A 21,192-nucleotide genomic window follows, 5' to 3' on the forward strand; every position below is an offset into this window, starting at 1 on the left:
TATGTATAGAGGAAAGAAACCGTTGCTGTCGTATGAATATCTTCAATCGAATGTGTATGTTAGGAGGCACGGGGACGATAGAAAACATCAACGCAGCTTTGTAACATTAAGAGATGAAGATTTCACAAAGAGGAAGCATTTAGTATCCATGCACTTTTACTTGAACAAATCGTGCGCTACCATATGGAAGAACGGCAAAGCGAATTTCATATTTACATATTTATCTTGGTCTAAGGGGTCTCTTTTTGTTCTGATATTACTGGTCTACATCCAAAATGCTTCCGAAATAAATGTAGTCAAACTTTACTAATCCTGGGTCACTAAGAATTAAATTGATGCTTGCAATTGTTGATTGGTTCCAGTTTTAAAGATATAGTACTGGGTCAGTATATACTACCCTTGACTTGGGAATCGTGGAGGATAAGTGAGTTATCAAAGGAAGGGATCTAAACTTAAACTAGAAATGACTAAAATACATATTTTACTGGATCTATGAATAAATCTATGACTGGGTTTGGACAGAACTTGCTTTTCAGGCAAAACAATGAATGATGCAATCTGAAGCTTGTTTTCCGTCATACATGATATGAATTGCATCATGTTACTCCTAAAAGTCATAGATAATGAAATCATAACTAAGCTTACATCACTCTGCTGAACAAATTGCCCTATATCAGCTCTAGAAATCGTGCAATGTCGTGCTCTAATATTTCTCAGTGTATATTTTGCAAAGGGACACAGTTATATTTCGCCAAAGTGATCAGAGATGCCAGGTACCTGTGTGAACAATGCAGATAACTTCTCTATGTTTGTGGTGAAGTGACATTTGCATCACAAAAGCGCAGTATTAACCACTATGGTTGGCTGCAAAATTGGAGCTCAGGACAAGAGGTGGACCCCACTCATATGCTGCAACACTTACGCCACACATCTTTGCCAGTGAATGAACAGGAAATCTCAATCTATGCTTGTGCAGTGCCAATGATTTGGAGAGAGCCACCAGATCATATCTGCAATTGTTACTTCTGCATGTTTCCTCCAGCTGGGAAAGGTGTGTAGAAGAAGAAAAAATAGACAGTGCATGATCCAAAAACTCCATCAGCTATACGTCAGTACACCACGGGGAAGGACTGCTAGTTCCCGATGCAACAGCACTTGAGGCAGACGAGCAAGAGGAAGAGGATGAAGTTTCTAGTCCTGAACCATCAGTGTCACATGACCCATATTTTCACCCATCCTCCTCCTCTGAACCACACCTCATGGCACAAGGTGAACTGAATGAGCTTGTCAGGGATTTGGAACTATCCAAGACTAAGGCATAGTTGTTGGGCCCCAGGCTACAGCATTGGAATCTCCTGGCAGATGATGCTATGGTTTCCATGTTCCGTGACTGTCAAAATGATTTTATCCGATTCTTCTACAGGGAAGGTGATCTTGTAGCTTTAGCAACATCGATGGTGTGATGGCAGCTCTTAGCACCGTTCATGATACTGATGACTGGAGACTGTTCATTGAGTCATCGAAGACGATGCTTAAATCTGTTTTGCTGCATAATGGCAATCTGTTCCCTTCAATTCCAGATGGTCATGCAGTCCATATGAATGAAACCTATGAAAACATGAAACAACTTGAGGTGCATAAATTATGACCAGCATCAGTGGCAGCTTTGTCACGATTTCAAGGTTCTTGGTCTGCAGACTGGATACACGCACTACTGCTGTTGTCTATGGAAATGGGATATTTGTGCGAGAGTATTACTGCATCAAGAGAGATTGGCCACTCCGATAGTCAATGGAGACTGGAAGGAAAAGTATTCAACATCAGCCACTTGTTGAATCAAGGAAGACTTTGCTATCACTCTTGCACATCAAGCTGGGTCTGATGAAGAACTTTGGAAATGCATGTGCCTTTATTGGTGTTCAGGTTCGTGAACTTCGAGATGATGCATTTGACCGTGCACTGCGGGGTAAGGAAAAGACGGCATGGAAAGCCTTCCAGTTAGTGGCAAAACATTTTCTTGGAAACAACAAGGCAGAAAACTACAGGGAGTTGGTGGAAAACCTTCACAAGGCATACAAAACATGTCAAAAAAGACATATTTTATGCACTCTCATCTAGATTTTTTCCACCGAACTTCGGATCAGTGAACGAAAAGCACGGCAAGCGATTTCGCCAGGACATTGCAACAATAGAGAAACGCTATCAGGCAAATGGATACCATTAATGCTTGCAGACTATTGCTGGACAGTGTGAAGAGATGCTCCATTTAATGAATACAAGAGACAAGCCATGAAGTGCCGAGTAGACACTGAATAAGGACTAAACTATGTATTATATATGCATAATAGTTTTTTGCCTTTTGTTTCATAATAGAGTTTATTTATATAACCTTTTAGCTGCTTTTAAAGTGTTACAGTAACAGGACAGTAGAAATATCATGTAAATCAACTATACACACATGAAAAGACTTAGGTTTACAATTTATGATTAAAACTCTACTATCTACACAAGATACATACATGTAAAATGTAAAAATTTAAATATCTTGGGAAGAGTAGCAAATCAGTTGTTCTAATTATTATATTTGAATTCAGCATATCATAATCCATAGTAAATATCACATTTTATCTCTGAAGCAGACGACTCCTAATACATCGTAGACCAGTGTATCCAATATCTGGAAATATATCAAGTTTATTATATGGGTATTCCTCATGGTTGCATATATTTAGTCACCCATTCTAACATCAAATATAACAACATAATGAAATGCCTGCATCAAGAAAATGTCGGTTATATTTTGGTTATGCATAACTGGACTTTAAAATGCTCCGATGTCGGGTTAAAAGTTCTATATTTCTAAATAAATGAAGCATCATTATTCTCAGTGATATAAACCTGACCCTTGTTTATGCTATATAAATATGCCTAAATGTAGCACACCATATCATTTTGCATCTCGTTGGAGCATGGGCGATATAAACGATACTATGTCCATCCAAAAACATTTGCTACACACTCTGGCATGACTTTTAATTTTCGCATCCAGTATTTCATTTTCGTTTGCTGCTGTGGGACCTTTCTTATTATCCCAATACCTCACATACATAACATCAGGGCATTAAATTTATTTAACAATTTATTCTGGCAAAATACAAGTATCGATCTTTGAAATTGTGAATGTAGACAACAATTTCGACTCTTTGTACATTAGTTGTTCTAACTCATCTTCAGAATGAATTCAAATTTCTCTCATCTATCATCTATCCCTTGAAAGGTAGCAATTATAGTTTTATCAACAAAATTTCGCATGATGTGTGTGAAAGAATGACGACTGAGCATTGAATACAAATATCAATCAGTGGTATAGTTACATGTGCATCTTACCAGAAAGGTTAGCATTAGATCCATCTACCATCTGTAAAACACAAGTGAATGCGAGAACGTGAACCACTAGGGAACTGATTTCTATTGATCTCATTTCTGAAAATAAAATCAAAAGCAATATAAAAATAAGCTAAACAGTTTACAATGAATTAGGTATATACAAAAGCAAACAATCTTGAACTGCAACCAAGACATTAACAGTCTTAATGCCAATCTAAAAGATTGAAACTGGATTTTATTTGTATGTATGTGTGTATGTATGTATGTATGCATGTATGTATATATGTATTTATGCATGCATGCGTGCATGAATATATGTCTGTATTAATGTGTGTATGTATGTACCAACCCAGGAGAAACTACTGGCAGGCTTTCCTAAGTACCCACGCTAGCCCAGCCTTGGACTCAAACCCACGCAGACAGAGGTGAGATTGCAGTGATCCTGAACGGTGGGAGCATTAGACCATTCGGTCACTCGGGGCCCCATGTATGTATGCATGTATGTATGTATGTATGCATGTATGTATGTATGTATGTATGTATGCATGTATGTATGTATGTATGTATGTATGTGTGTGTGTGTATGTATGTATGTATGTATGTATGTATGTATGTATGCATGCATGTATGTATGTATGTGTGTGTGTGCATGCTTGCATGCATGTATGATTGTATGTATGAATGTATATATGTATGTATGTATGTATGTGTGTATGTATGTATGTATGTATGTGTGTATGTATGTATGTATGTATGCATGAATGTATGTATGTATGTATGTATGTATGTATGTATGTATGTATGTATGTAGGTAGGTAGGTAGGTATGTATGTATGTATGTATGTATGTTTTTCTTGTTGTTCTAGGGTTTAACGCGATTTTCAGCACAAGATATGCTATATCTGGCGGCCAGTATAACTGGTGGAGGAAGAACCCTGGAAAACCCAGGGAAGAACCACCGATCCACGAGAAACTACTGGCAGGCTTTCCCATGTACCCACGCTAGCCCAGCCTTGGACTCAAACCAACGCAGACAGAGGTGATATTGCAGTGATCCGGAACGGTGGGCGCTTTAGACCACTCGGCCACTCGGGACCCCATATATGTATGTATGTATGTATGTATGTATGTATGTATGTATGTATGTATGTATGTATGTATGTATGTATGTGTGTGTGTATATGTATGTATGTATGTATGTATGTATGTATGTATGTATGTATGTATGTATGTTGGTAGGTAGGTAGGTATGTATGTATGTATGTATGTATGACTGACTGACTGACTGACTGACTTTATTTCCTCTTAAAAAGAGATTACATCAGATTAAACAAATTCATGATAATACAAGATCATCAAATAGAACAGAAAATTGACAAAAATACAATAGTAATACTGTGTCAGCTACCGTATTGACAAAACGAAATAGCTCAATACCTGCAATTATGCAAATCTGCAGTCATTTGGCGGAGCAAGGCACTGATCTTTTAACAGTTGCTTGATGATGATAATATTTCGAAAAGTTAATACGTCTATAGTGTTATGTGCTTAACATTAAGTTCGAGATAGTAATGAAAATGAAATGAAAAACTTATAACAGTGTAATTCTATATGTAGTTTTTTTTTCTCTTCATATGACGCATGTATTTATGCATATATATACTTGTTTGAGTGTATGCGTGCGTGCATGCATTTATCTATGAATGATTGTCTAAATGACTTAGTTACCTCTTCAACAAAGAGTATATCAGGTTACTAAGATACATATTATACATATCATAGGATTATGAGACACATCATAGACGAGAACGCAAGCATGATATATACATCGTCAACTAATGCTTTTACAAAATGAGATATATAAATACATAAAACCATATAGAAATTTGTTGGAAATAAACATAAACAAATACATAAACAAATACATAAACACACACATAAACACACACACGAGCAGCTGTCATACAACATAATTTGCGGATTTGACAAGAAGACTTTGGCCTTTGTATGTATGTATGTATGTATGTATGTATGTATGCATGTGTACATGTGTTTGTGTTTGTGCGTGCGTGCTTGCATATATGTATGTATGCCAACCATTTATCGTAATATTCATTTTTCATCCCTCATTGTTTCTCGAGGATTTATTTATTCTATCGAACCTCTCATTCGGAGAGCCTATGTACTATATTTGTTTCATGGACACAACATAATAAAATCCCTGAATTAGCAAATGTATATACCGACCATAATATCAAAGCCTTCATGAGCATAAATGAATCAGAATTTGATATACAAAATAAGTACTTTGGGATACTCTAGGAACAAAATTAATACAATTGGCATTGGTTTGGTTGTTTTCTTTGGAGACAATTGACATTTAACAATAGTTCACATGTTTACCTTGACTGGATCCTTTGAGGCAAGGTGAATACCTATGCCAAAATATGGGTCGGTTTACATATTTGTGGATACTTTGATATGAAACGCTAACTTAACGTGAAAGTTTTGCATTGTCACTTGATATTTCTCTTTACAAACAGATATCTCTGGTGATAAGGCGAAACAGCTACAATGAACAGCCAGTACGCCAGTTGGTATAACCATCATCCAACCATAAAATATCTAACACTTAACGATTACAATCCATCGCCTATTATTGAACACGCAGCTTAGAAGCTAACCTGAAAAAAGGGTAAGACAGAATTGTAAGATGAACTTAAATTCCATCACATACTAGTTGACATAAGTACTAACATCCATACTAGACTTACACATACATACAAACATAATATTATAGTGGTGTAAATGACTTTTGTTTTAGTTATAGACAACGACGTACACAAACGGAAAATACATAGGTCTGCAACGATTGAAGGGTTTCTCTTTTCCTAGAGAATTGATTAGCCCTATAGAGGATCGTTGACCATTGAACAAAAACTGTTTTTTCGGTGGTGACACATCTTTACTGTTCGTTTTCTCAATATCCCCGATACGATCGGAACGTATAACAAGAGCCTCTTAGTTTACTTGAGTATTAAAATTGATGCTACTGCTTTTGTAATGAGTACTCTTAAAAGGGGAAATTTATTTAATTTGTCTATCACCAATTTCTTATATTCCCAACATGTTTACCAGTTTCAACAACTTCATCTCTTCTCCGTCAATGTGAAGAAGAGTTAACATGTGTTCAGTGGGAGAAAACCTAAATATGAACAAATATTTGTTCAGCTTTAACGAGCAGAAGGATAGAGAAAGCAAAAAGAGCAAATTAAAACTTTGAACATTGCACATGTGGTTGAGTTTTAAAATAAATTGTTAGTGTGTTAGCATGTTAGCGTGTTACAAAAATTAGAGTTAAAGCTCTTGAGAGAAATGTTTTAAACATAGTTAGTGAAAGCTAAGTGTCAGAAACCGATACCTTCACCTTTACAAACATATTTCAGTACGTCAGAAGTAGAGATGAACAATAATAACGCCAACAACACCACATCAGCAGTAGGTTGTATGTGCGAAGTTGTATGTGTGGAAAAGGTTTTGGATTCTTTCCGTTGATGTCGAAAGGTTCACGATCTTTTTTGCAAGACCTGACTTTTCTTGGATAAAGATATTATTCAATAGCTGCAACATGAAACACAAATCAAAATCACTCCATCATAAAATGTGCATGCATTATATTTTCCATACTAGAAATAAATATCCAATCAAGGAAAACCGAACCCTACATTTTAGATTACGCTTTTTTAAAACACGCCTCATTGAAATTTAAAAGAAGTCACATACATCAATTCTTTTAATACCGTCCGTTGTATAATTTATTCACTGGCAGGTGTTCTTTTTCTGATAGTTATCATGTCTGTCTTGCGTTCATCAATTTCTTTGCAGAAATGTTTCTTGTATTATACAGCTTCTGAAATCTCCTTCGTTTTGTATTCTCTTTCACTTTCATGAGGCACGCTCAGTATTGGCGTTCTTTTCCAGTACACATATAGCTAGAATCTTTAAGTGTTTCTTCTTCTACTGTCTTGGGGATGTTTTTTCTGTGATGTTGTGGACGCCATCGGGCGCGGTGTTCTTCCTCATGACCAACTTTACAGTATCTCCAATTTCACCTGGACGTCTTGAGTCTTTTTATACATCTGAGACGAATAGTGTGACATGTTCTGTGTCTCCGTCTTAACAGATTGAAACTGAATGAGAGAATTTTCTAAAACAGATTGGTACTCCTGCAACTCTCTCTCTCTGTCTCTCTCTGTCTCTCTGTCTCTCTCTCTCTCTCTCTCTCTCTCTCTCTCTCACACACACACACACACACACACACACACACACACACACGGGTGCAATGAGAAGACAGCTAACATCAAGAAGTACCATATTTAAAGAAAACACTATATTGGATCAGAAGCCATGAATGAACGAATTCATGTGTCACCAATTTTAAAGAGTTTAAACGTACCTTCCAAGCTAAAGGTCAGCATAATTTAAGGCTAATCTTCATTGACGATCGTTTGAAATCTGTTGATCATGCTTAGTACGTCAGAACTGTTAATTTATTTAGACTTGCAGGACACAATTAAACATGTGCAACAATCGAACGATGAGTTTGACATAACCAGTGCAAAAGCAAATTTTCAAATGACACACGTTTCATCTTCAAGAGACAGCCAGTGATGCCAAATATCATTGAAGGCGGCCTCATTCGGGCAACTGTTGTGGCTCTAGCATATGCAGGCAGTGGAAAACGATATAGCTTAGTGTAACGATTATGGGAAAGTATTTAAGTGTATAGGACAGAAAAAACAATCAAGAGTAATAGATATTAGTGAAGAACAAGTATACATTTCGAAAGGGACCATGTGTCGAGTTCCTGATATGTAAAAATTCTAGACGCGACTTCAAATGTTCTCAAGAGATTAGAATTTGCATTCCTTATTTGTGTGTTGCTTCTATCGACTGTATTTAACAACCGTTATTTCATTAATGATAGAATTGTAGCGAGAGTCTTGGTGGAAGCAAAAGTAATATTTCGTGGCTATAGTACTTTTTTGTTGATTGCTTTGTGTATTGTAAACCAAACTAACGACGCTTAGAGCTAAGATTGGTACAACATTACGGGAAGTGTTATGAATACACTACAGCCATTATTTACAATTATTCAGAAAAATACTGATTTTTGTTTAAAAAATATTTGAGAACAAGGAACAGAATTTCCATCGATTTCCAGGAATGAAACCGTAGTCATTTCCACGCAAGTAGAAAAGGTACAGTCCAATTATTAAACGAGTTATTAAGGTACACCTTTGTATATTATGGCTAACACGTTTAGAACTAAATAAATTAATTAAGGCATTTTCCATACGTTTTCAAAGCCAAGGTAAATATATATATATATATATGTGTGTGTGTGTGTGTGTGTGTGTGTGTGTGTGTGTGTGTGTGTGCCTTCCATTCAATACTGCAACCTGGTGTATTAAAACATAAGAATGATAAGTTCCATACACCTTATATTTGCATGAAGGGATGTTGAAATAGCCTAGTATTTATGAACCATTGCTGAGGAAAATTACATTTATTTCGAGATAGCTGAGATATTGATTAGCTGAGACAAAGGTTTTACCTTCGCTAAAACGTGCCAATTATTTTAATGAAAGCAATTACCAATTATAAACTGGTCATCAAATAGCTACAATCTTATTAACATATTCGTCGAAATGCAAGCAAAGCGTGTTGTTCGTTTCTCTTAGGGCTCCTTGGTCTTAAACAATTCAACAAATAATTTATTTCCGTAGGACACGGAGTGAAAATATAAAAAGAACATAATATCCAGTGAATTAAATCTGCAATAGTCCTAAACAATTATCGCATCTCCAAAGCATAGAGCGAATCAACTGTGGTTCAGTGGGTTAATAATCAATAGAAATATTACATTTACTGGTGCGTCAGTGGCAACGAATGTGCTAAAGTGCCAAAAGGTATACGTGCATCTTAATGGTATAATCCGTAATGTCCTTAAATGAATCCACAGTAATTCCAAAATAGTGATTTAGTTCTAAGTCATTGAACAACATTCAAGTGTAGTGAATAATTTAAACCAACAAACCCTCTTAAATTACAGATGAATATTGTGATTTCACATTGAGTGTTGTTAAGATAACAAAGACGAATTCTAATGTTATATATATATATATATATATATATATATATATATATATATATATATATATATATATATATATATATATATATATATATATATATACGCTTCCACCTGTTGTAAGTCGCAATACCAATCAAATTTGTAAAATATATTATGATTTGTTAAACAGTTAAGTGAAATATCAACGAAGAACATTTTTCTCAAGTCAAATACCAATGTAATGAACTCAAATCCTAAAACATTATGTTTGCAAAAAATGTTAATATCTTAGATTATAAACCAGCAACCACGTATAAACATTAACTACGTAATTTGATGTTTGGAACGTGACTCATCTAATATGCAATCATAGAAACAACTAAATCATTATTGTTTATATATACATAACATTGACTTCAAAGAAAATTACCCGAATTAGAGATACCCCATTATTGTAATAATGGAGACGACCACAATAAGAGAAACCACTAAAGTATGATAATATAGGATGACACGCACCCTCAGATGGGTCGACAACAATACGAGCCAATTACAATGAGCCACAGGACTTCCAGATTGACTTAGATTATGACTGTAAATATATACTCTTGACAAGTCTCACGCGTCTATCATTGAAGGATACAAGCATGTAATCAACGGTTTTCCTATTGGCGTGATAGTAACGGAACATATGTTGTAATTTGGTCTGAAACCTTTTTTATACATATTGCATCTTAACACATTTGATTGGGAACAGTGATATTGGTATATCTTTATAGCGGAGCTCCAAGTGACAATATTTCTTACCATCATTGTACAGCATTGCGCGTATTACAAACGTAAAATCTCGTACTATTATCTCGACAAGATTGAGATCTCTCTGATACCAACTCGGATAAAACAAAACACAATAAAAAGCAGAATGCATCAATTAATCAAAAATCGTCATAAAGACGCTATATGAATTTAAGAGTTCAGTGCGACAGTTGCATGACAAATGCAAAGAATTATGTTCCGGAAAATATATATTTTTTTAAGATCACATATTGTTACGCTTGTGTTTACAATAGTTAGTGCCGAACGATATCTGCTATACCGTATCGGAGGAAAACCAAATAAGCAGGTTTGATAATCTTGTGTATTTGTACGCTAACATTATCACGCACGGCAAAGAGTTTTTGATCCTTGTAAACTAAAATGGGTATTTAATAAGTCTCTTATTTTTACGTTTATTACTAGATAAGAATTATGCCTAGTGGGAAAGTAACCCAAAAGCAGAGACCTTCGAAAAAAGTTGCAGAGAACCGCACGAAAGGCAAACTACTTGTAATGTTAGGACATCTCAAGGAACAACCATGGTTAATTGTCACACGGCTCTGTAGCAGCATCAGCACAATTGCGTATAAAAATGTCTTCACGGGTCAGAGGTACGAAAACTGCAATGATGGTCGTTGATGAGGACAACAGTTATCACAGCTACAATTGTCGCTAAGATTGTTGCGTATCATCACTAACTAGCCCAGAGTTCAAGTTATTCAAGAGCATTTGAGTTTGATAACATAAGATACTCTATTGCACACGTTACAGATATCGGCAAGTTTTATCTAATGTATACTGTTAATGTCTTAGCTTCGAACGGCGACTAATGGATTAAATTAGCCACACTAATATGCACACGCATACACAGAAAACAAAGATTTATGAGAACTGCTTAACATTCACTTTTTATTGCACATGGTGCGACATCATTATGTATGGAAACAATATTTTCTCCATGTGGATTTCCAGTTTAACAAGCAAAAGACGAATCAGTATCTGTGTCGAATCTGCATGATCGCATTCATCACACATCAGCAGTTTGACGAACTTGCATTTTACTGCGGGTTCTCAGATTATAAGTATGCATGAACTAGTATACACTGTATATAATTTAGTCAGATATTGTTTGTCTGAAAATTTCCGTGGAATCATCGCTTCCCTAGCTACAACGGTGATACATAAAGATACGATACAAGTTGCAAAGGAAATCCTAGGAGGAATTTGCTTCCGTTTTGTCCACTGAGACGCGTTAACTTAGTCGCCAATATTATATTCGGTCTCGGTTAAATCATTTGCCAAATTGTTTGAGGTTTCCGCGACGACATGTTTGAGGATCTGCCGCGAACATTTATCTCACTAATGGAAAAGCTAGCGATCAGTTACTCATCATTGGCGCATATAGATGAGCCTACCACTGTGTGCGAAAACTACAATTTTCTACAATAAAACAAGAATTCCAATTGTATTGCATCAAAGAAAGAGTGTTTCGTGTAATATAAACGCAAATCAAGAATTCAATTAATATTAATTACCACTATTTGTTTTGAATGTAATCCAAGTCTGATAAAGTTGGAGATTCAATGTATTTTTACCGCTTACATGTTACGGTCTACATAGCAAAGCAAAATATATTCCATGTTCTTGGGAACTGCTTCTTTATTATAGCGTTTTGCTTTAATCCAGGTTTCACATAAAGGCAAATAGCTACTTTTGACCTTTAATATGCATCATTCTTACTATTAATGTATTGCATTTGTTGTAATTTAGGCTTAGACAGTGAGCAGCCAGCTGATTACAGATAAACTGCTGAGGAAGGCTGTATATGTACTGTGTTATTGTACCATTTCCAAATGAACCCAACAGGTGCAGCAAGTATCATTGATTGCTCAGAGGAACGACCAATTTATGAGATTAATAGATATTTTGGAAAATATATTTGCTCCATGCAGCTATGTCAGAATTTTTACAATTTTATAAATTTCAAGACGAGAAGACATTAAAAGCATGGTATTGGAACCAACTTCATATTGGACACACATATGTGTTAGCTTGTTAGCAATTGGATATTAGGTACGCCACAAGTGCCCTGACGTTCCTTTAATCAGATGTCATTTAGTTGGATCTGAAACTAATAGTTCCTTTTTGTTACATGGAACCTCAAAATAATTTTGTCTTTTTATTTTTTGTAAACTTTCATACCTCTACGACACTTCACTGGTGATTTTCTAATGTTTCTGAATTTGCATTCCATTATCAGCTCTGTTTAAAATTATCGTTGCAAAACATTAGCAATGTTGTATATTGTGCAATGTATAACATGCATTTTGTTTGACAATGATATCAGAAAAATAAAGCTCAAGAATATTGCATTGTTATTACATAGGTGCTTCTTTTCACCCGTACAGTTTGTATGTCATCCGTTGCACTAAAGCTAGTCATTATAAATATCGCATCGAATTTATAGTCTAAAACTATGTAACCAAAAACACCGAAAACAAACCAGTCTTGTAAAATTAATAAAAGTACATTTCCCCATGAACATTTGAAGTGTTGAATAACAAATAGTAATAAACGATCTCTCGCAAGCTCAAACAAATAGAGTATTCAGAATGAATTCCAGCTATGTTCCGATTAAACTCAAAGTCTTGAATGAATTCGCACTAATCCCAATATAGTGATTTTGAAATAGAGTAGAAAAACTCTGTGCAATGACAATGAACATTTTAAAGACGTAAATTAAAACCAGTGCTGATTTGAAAATAAAATTAGACCTTGAACTCAATATACCTCAAAATATTTACCTACAGCTAACAATGATCTTAATAATAATCGAAATCCATACAGAAATATCAGCTACGCAATATGTTAATTACAAAACAAGTATACAAGCGCATGTCAGCAGTCAGTTACGCCCTAAAGCGAATCAATGAAGAAGGTCAATCAAGGACTCTATCTATCTATCTATCTATCTATCTATATATCTATCTATCTAATATATCTTATCTATCTTATCTATCTAATCTATCTAATCTATCTAATCTATCTATCTTATCTATCTATCTTATCTATCTGTCTATCTTACCTATCTATCTTATCTATCTATCTATCTTATCTATCTATCTCACATAATCATGGAAAAGCATACATGCATGTATACATGGATGGATGGATTTATTTAAGTATGTATGTATGTGTGTATGGTTCTGGTTAGGCAGGTAGGTAGTTCGGTAGGTAGGTAGGTAATGTGTGCATGTGTTTTCAATTTGTATCGTAGCTTTTAGCAATTTTTTTAGTCGTATCGCTAAGATGTCTGCAGTGTGGCAGTTTACAGTGATGCCGCAGACATGTAGCATCATGTCCCACCCTCTCTCATTATCCTGACACCAGGCCGACCAGTTCTAAAACTAACCTCTTAATGCTGAGCTCCTACTGAAGTAGCTGTTAGTACATGTGTAGGTAGATAGGTAGGTTGTTGTTGTTGTTGTAGAGTTTAACGCCACTTTTCAGCACAAGGTATGCTATACATGGTGGAGGAGGGACCAGGGAAAACCCTGGAAGGAACCGACTACCACAAGAAGCTTCTGGCAAGCTTTTTCACGTACCCACATTGGCTGAGCCCGAGACTCGAACCCACGTAGACAGTAGCGAGATGGCTATGATCCGTAACGGTGAGCTCTTTAGACCACTCGACCACTCGGGGTTCCTAGGCAGGTTGGTGGGTAGGTATGGATACCACGATTAAGACGACTTCTATCCACAAGGTTGGTGTGCTACATATAATGCTAAGGGCGACGTCCATGAAAAACTTCGAGACTTACAAAATACAAACAACGTTTGAAAGAAATGACGCCTCATGAAGGTACATGCTCATGGCGTATTTTGTACGGTGAGATAATAACTGCATACGAATGATACAAATATACCGTATGGCAAACGTGTGACTATTTCATGATGAAGTTATTTCTGTGGATGGGTGGTTGATAAGAAAAGCATTTAGAATATGCCAGTGGAGCGGCTTAAGCGCATTTACAGCGAGATTCTGAGGGGGTATATCCCAATGTAAATTATATAACAGCGTAGTAAATAATTTGGTCAGAAATGTGAAACATTTTGCCAATCGTAGATGAAGCATTGATACTGTTTAAGCATTAAGCATTCCTGTCAGAATAAGAAAATCGTTAAGTAGTATAGACAAACAGAATCCTGATGAGCAGACTGGACACGGTGGTAAGGATCTTAATGATCTTGAATTTAATTTGCTCTTAGGATCATTTCGATAATAAAACTGGAAAAGAGTCTGCCTCGGATGTGGGAGGTCACGGGTTCAAGCCTCGACCGAGCCGTAGGAAGACTGATAACAATGGAACTGCTTCGTTTGGCGCTCAGCATTAAGAGTTTAGTGTTAGGGCTGGTCTGCCGGGTCCAAGATATTGTCACTGGGTGCGATATGGTGCTACATGTCTGCGGGATGATGCCCCAGTGTTAGACACAACTATAAACTCCCACACTGCAGACATAGAAGCGATATGACTCAAAATGTCAAAGTTACTTTAAAAATACAAATCTCATGCACATGTCACGATTTGCTGATAGTAAAAATATTGGCTTAAATGCATCATTCAAAACTCTAAGCAAAACATTATATTAGGTAACATTTATCCTTAGTTAGAAAATATGCAATTGACAATTGTCTTGCGGAAAGTTTTTTCTAACCTACTTTCAAAAGAACAGCGAAAAGCAAATAACCACGCTCCGTATATATTAGAACAAATGAAACATCCTAGCCTGAGTTAGTAAAATTCTCTGAAAAATTTGGACGAAAGTGGTTTGTAACTGAGAATGTTTAACCAATCCGCAATTGTATAATGATGGTTATAACCGGGGATACTCTTTTAAATAAACACCCATATCATTTCATTGTTATCCACTCGCTTGCTGTCTCTTGCCAGCATCGTCATGTGAGGTTTAATCTGACTAAACTTTCATGGAATACCGAAGGTGAAGTGCATTATTTCTTAGCCAGGAACCATCAGAATAATATATTGATATGTGGCATTTTTGGGCAATTTCAGGAAAAAATTAATAGGTCCTTAGACGTTATTTGTCAACTGCTACTGTTGAGAAGGCATGTTTTTTTGATACTTATAATAGTATTAATGCATATGTTCTTCAACCATATACATAATAAAAATTAGTTTTTTTTCTAGTGACTGGATGACGAATTTCTGATAATATGAAGAATACCTGATAGTCACGTCTTTTGGCTTACATTTCCGACGGGGTTATCATTGTCAGACTTAGCGAAGTCACTATCAAACTGCGATCCGCACAATATAGCAATAATACACATATATGAACATTGTTGCAACTGTGTGCTATTGATTCCATAGATCAATGATGAATTTCTATGATTAATCATTAGTGACGAGTGATAAGAACACAAAAGGTAGTAATAATCTGCGTTTTCTAAATTACTTTAACATATAACACAATTTCATCGCAATCTTTACTGTTTTCCCTCTCACATCATCCATACGGGACAAAATACACAAAATTATGAAGTGACAGAAACGAAACTGGGCTGGATGAAAACATTGGAACAGAACTCACACCGTGTAATCTTCAACAATATGGCTCTTAGTAGCAGAGATTTATTTAGTGTTCATAATCAACAATGCCAATTGGCAATAGCGTGTTGACACCATACGACAATTTTTTGAGCTACGAGTCCCTTAAGCCCCAAATCACATCTCTCTCTCTCTCTCTCTTTCTCTCTCTGGACCATCGTAGCAAGATACGGGCGAAAATTATTTTTGTCTTTCTCATGCTACCTATGAACAATATTAATAGTGGAGTCGAAGCGACCAAAGAGGTAAAGAGGGAGAGAGGGAGATAGATGCAGGATGAAAACAACATTGTCATCAGTAGTAATGTTACTTAAAGCATAATATCAGCTTAAATCAAATGTAAATATATATGAACTACCTCTGGCTGGGTCGACATTTTGCTTAGTTTCTTAGTTTCTATTCCACACCAATTGCCGGTACGTGGATTGCTGAACTTGAGTGTTCGAGAAGCTACTATGTTGTTTGTAATGACCTAATTTCTTCTTTAAAACCATGCTTATTGCTGAAATCATAAATGTGTCTAATATTGACTTAATCAATATGAATAGAAATTGAAGCTTAAAAATAAACGCAGCTTATCATATTGCAAAGTGGACAGAGCTATATTTTGTAGCAGACACTCTAGGCAGGTACCTGAAGAGTTCATTCACTAAGTCAGTACCTTGTCGCCCGCAATCAATCATAACTGCGTTCTAAAGGCGAATATCATTATTTGTATATGATATAAATAATAATAAACGTCTAACAGTTACGTTGTATCTTTAATATACTAATCTTTGTAAAAAGGTTTTATTAAAAGAAAACTCGGCAAACCTTGCTTCCTTTTAATGACAAATATATTACTCGTGTTATATCAATGAGATAATAATAATATACGTCTAACAGGTACGTTGTATCTTTAATATAACATTCTTTGTAAAAAGGTTTTATTAACAGGAAACTCGGCAAATCTTGCTTCCTTTTAATGAAAAATACTTTACTCGTGTTATATCAATGAGATTATGTTCATTATATATATATATATATATATATATATATATATATATATATATATATATATATATATATATATATATATATAATGATGCGCTTCATATTTGGAAAAAAGTTACGAGTATTCTAATCCAAGGATCGTCAATAGAGTGTTAGAGAAATGATTAAATTGATATGTCTTGTCCACAAGTAGGGCACAATCTCAGCTGTTGGCAAGCACTTGTGTGTTGTGAACGTTGCGTCTTCAGATGTTGTTGGCAACACGATGGACTGACAAAACTGTGCTGACAAGCAGAGCAATGCACTCACTTTTGGGATTCATCCAGACAGGCTTGAGAGGACAATCATCATGAGCATTTCGATATACGATGAGTGTGGTGCTCTAGATAGTTATAGCCATAGTATCATTTTTCACAATAATAAATGTATCCCAGGAATGCGGTAATACTGGTGTTTTTATCGAACTTTTAATCGTGATGATAGACGTGGATGTATTTTTCGTCTTTGAAATCTTTTCCCTTAAACAATAAAGGTCCGTGCACCTCTTGAGGGTATACTTTCAAGGTGTAGCGTGGAGCCAAGCGTCTTTCATTTTTTTGCATTTGAAGAATGCCACAGGATGTGTCTTTGGATAACCCCGCTTGCTGTAACATTAGTTCTGCTTCTCTTTGTTGTTTGGTTAGGTACGCTGGTCGAATGTTATCACAGCCTTTTTTCCATTCTACCGTGTTGTTCTTGTCGGCATACGTGCGTCCCACCACGATGGCACGGGGTAAACACATCTTCTCTTGAGGATTGTTACTTTGAACGAGGCTCCTTTTGGTGCCGCGAAGTTGGTCCACCAGTAACATCTTTTTTGGTCCTGTCCCTTGGTGAAGAGACGCGTGGGTCATGAACAGTGCCGCGTTTCCATCGGTGATGTGAAACTTGTCGTTGGATTGTTGCATGTGTTGAATCTTGTTGATGACTTTGGAAGGCGTCAGTTCTGCAAGGGCTGCTAAATTCGATCCAAACGGGAGACTTCAAACTGTCGTGGTGAATGGAAAGTCTCAAGCGATCGTCTTCCTTGGCTTCATATTGCCGTTTCAGAGTGGTTGACAAAGAATCCCACACCTTGGTGATGAACCCCTCTGCTTTCTCCAACGGTACGTCGGACTTGAAATCTTTAAACTTCACCGTGTACGTGTAAGTCGTAGTTCTAAATGTTCTAGAGGAGCGCTTTTTTGTCCCTCGAATGTGTTACTACTTTTGAGAAGTTAATGGTGGTGGACTATGGATGGTGTAGTCTCTCTGGGTCTGGATTCTGGATCACTCATGTCATCTTCAAAATCGCTGGCATGAATTTTAGCCAAGACTTCAGTTACTGTGCGATGGTAATAAGTCACGTTTCTGCCTCTTACTTTCTTCTCCTTTCTCCAAGAAATGAAGCGATAATTTCATATTGACTGAAAGAAGTCAAATGACTACATTGTAACGCAATGGGTCCCTTTATATATGTATGCGTGCGCGTACGTTGTTTGGATCGGATAATTATATTTGTTTTTTTCTTCTTCCCTCTGCGTGGATAGTATATGTTGGGTTTGTGTTTGCCTCCTCCCTCTGTGTGGATAGTATATTTTGGGTTTGTTTTGTTTTCGTCTTCCCTCTGTGTTGTGCATGTGTTTGTATAGGTTCGCGTACGTTGTGTGGATAGTATATTTCTGGGCTTTTTTATTCATCCCTCTGTGGTGTTTATGTGTGTCTGTGTGTATTTGTGCGCTTGATTGTATGCGCGTACGCTTGTGTGGATATTATATTTGGGGTTTGTATGTGTGCGCATACGTTTGTATGGATAGTATATTTGGGGTTTGTTTTTTCTCCTCTTCCCCTGTGTGGATAGTATATTTGGGGTTTGCTTGTTTGCTCCTTCCAGTGTGTGGATAGTATACTTGGGGATTTATGTGTGCGCGTACGTTTATGTGGATAATAAAGTGTGTGTGGATAGTGAAGTGTGTTTTTGTATGCGGGCGCATACGTTTTTGTGAATAGTATGTTTGTTTTTGCTCTTCTTCCCGTGTGTGGATAATACATTTGTTTTTTGCTTTGTTCCTCTTCCCGTGTGTTTATAGTATATTTGGGGTTTGATTTGTTTGCTCCTTCCCTTGTGTGGGTAGTACATTTGTTTTTTTTCCGCTTCCCGTGTGTGGATAGAATATTTGTGGTTTGGTTTTGCTCCTTCCCGTGTGAGGATAGTAAATTTGGGGTTTGCTTTTTCCTGTTCCCGTGTGTTGATAGCAGATTTTGGGGTTTGTTTTTGTTTTTGTTCCTTCCCGTGTGTGGATAGCATATGTGGGGTTTGTTAAGAACATAGAGGAAGGAATAAGAAGTTGGTGGATAAAAAGAAGAAATTAAAAGAACAAGAAGAAAACAATAGGCTCTTTTCAGGACCACACATATCCCTCGAAAATAAATGTATTCTCATTGCCTAAACACAATCCGGGTCTCGTTCATCTCAGGACTGGGCTCTTGGGCGTTTGCGGGTCAATTTATTGTGACAGGGGAATCTTCCGGGTCCCGTAGGGACTTTCTTTGCTAGACAGGGCGGTTGCCGGTTGGCGGGTATATTTATAGTGACAGGGGAATCATCCGGGTCCAGTAGCGACCTTTATCATGGACAGTTCAGATTTTCGTTTTGTGTTGCAAAAGGTTTGAAAGTAATTTTACTTCCTTGGGATTGTTTTCTCCTGAATATGAGTCAAGGCATATGGTTTATTTATTCAGTCAATATGGGCAAGCAGAGACAGAAGAGAGTCATTCAGGTTTGGTCAAAAATATTCAAAATTGGTACAGTTTATGAACTAGCAGAACCCGCAACCCCGCTACACGCCACTAGCTGAACTAGCTGGACATACCCGCCACCCACTACCCGCTGAACTAGCTGAACTTATCAGCTACCCCCTGTCACTGTTTGATGTTTGGCCCGATTGAGTAAAGCTCCTTGCTACGTTGTTGCCAATGTCTAGTATCGTGACCTCACCTCACTTATTCCAATTCCCTTGTCGCTATATCACCCTGAAAAGTTATAACGCTTGGCAGGGTGGTAAGTTTATATAGTTCAGCGGTGAAACTATACAATGCTTGGCGGAGCGGGAGATATAACTTTATTGAACGCCTGGTGGACATTGTTGCAAATATCCAGCACCGTGACGTCATCTCACCTATTATATTCCTATTATCCCGATACAACAACCCAACTTTCCCTTGTCCGTATAAAGTCCTAATACTCCCCATGTTCAATTCCCATTGTCCTTAAACGTTCCTAGGGTGATCTGCAAAGTCTTGTCCGGAAAAGTTCCCAAGTGAGGATCTGTATTGTCTGTAATGCATTTTCTCATTGACCCTAAATGTGCCCATTGTGATTTAAAAAAGTGTTGACTCTAAACGTTTTCACGACCTTTTTCCCACTGGATTTCCATTAACCCTGATCAACCCCACTATACTATTCACCAACACCTGAATGATTGAACCATGTTCACGCCAAGCTAAAATATTTTTAACAATCCTGGAAAGACACAAAGAAACTTCATGAGGAAGTGAGGCACCACAAAAAAGACCTGCACCAGTATAGTAACAACAATATGCATCCCAATAAAACATTATGCAATGACATGCACAAATAAACTGCATTCCAACTCTAACATCGTCGTCACATACATGAGAAAGTCGAATAGATCAAAGAAAGTGGAAGTGACCACATGTGCCAAACATGATGGAAAAGTCAAAGACATGAGAAGCCTTAGGCGGATTATCCGACCCCCCACAACATTGATGATCTGTTGGAAACAGTTGTGGCGTCAGTTGTTGCTGAGTTTGAAACACAACCCTGCTCCTAACTTAATAATTACGATCTCATCCATTAAGCCATACAAATATGTAATTTTTCCATAACATTGTAGCATTGCCCTAATTTCGTTACGTGTGAATTGCAATTGGTCTAACATTCGATCGTTATGGTTTCAGCCAAGTACTGGTCTGTCTTTTCGGAATAGGATGGACGAGAAACTACCTAGAATGTTATGGAACGCACAACGAACACTAACAACATTACCTCAGTCAATAACAGATTCAACGGATGATTTTGATGCTGACCAGCAAAGACTCTACAAGTCTAAACATGAACACGAGAACATATTCAGGTCTGTCATCTCGATCAAATCTGCACAGTTGTGGTTTAACACCGCACAGTCGCAT

The sequence above is a fragment of the Sinohyriopsis cumingii genome, chromosome 1 (assembly GCF_028554795.1).
Source record: "Sinohyriopsis cumingii isolate HCF-2022 chromosome 1, ASM2855479v2, whole genome shotgun sequence".
Lineage (NCBI taxonomy): Eukaryota > Metazoa > Mollusca > Bivalvia > Unionida > Unionidae > Sinohyriopsis > Sinohyriopsis cumingii.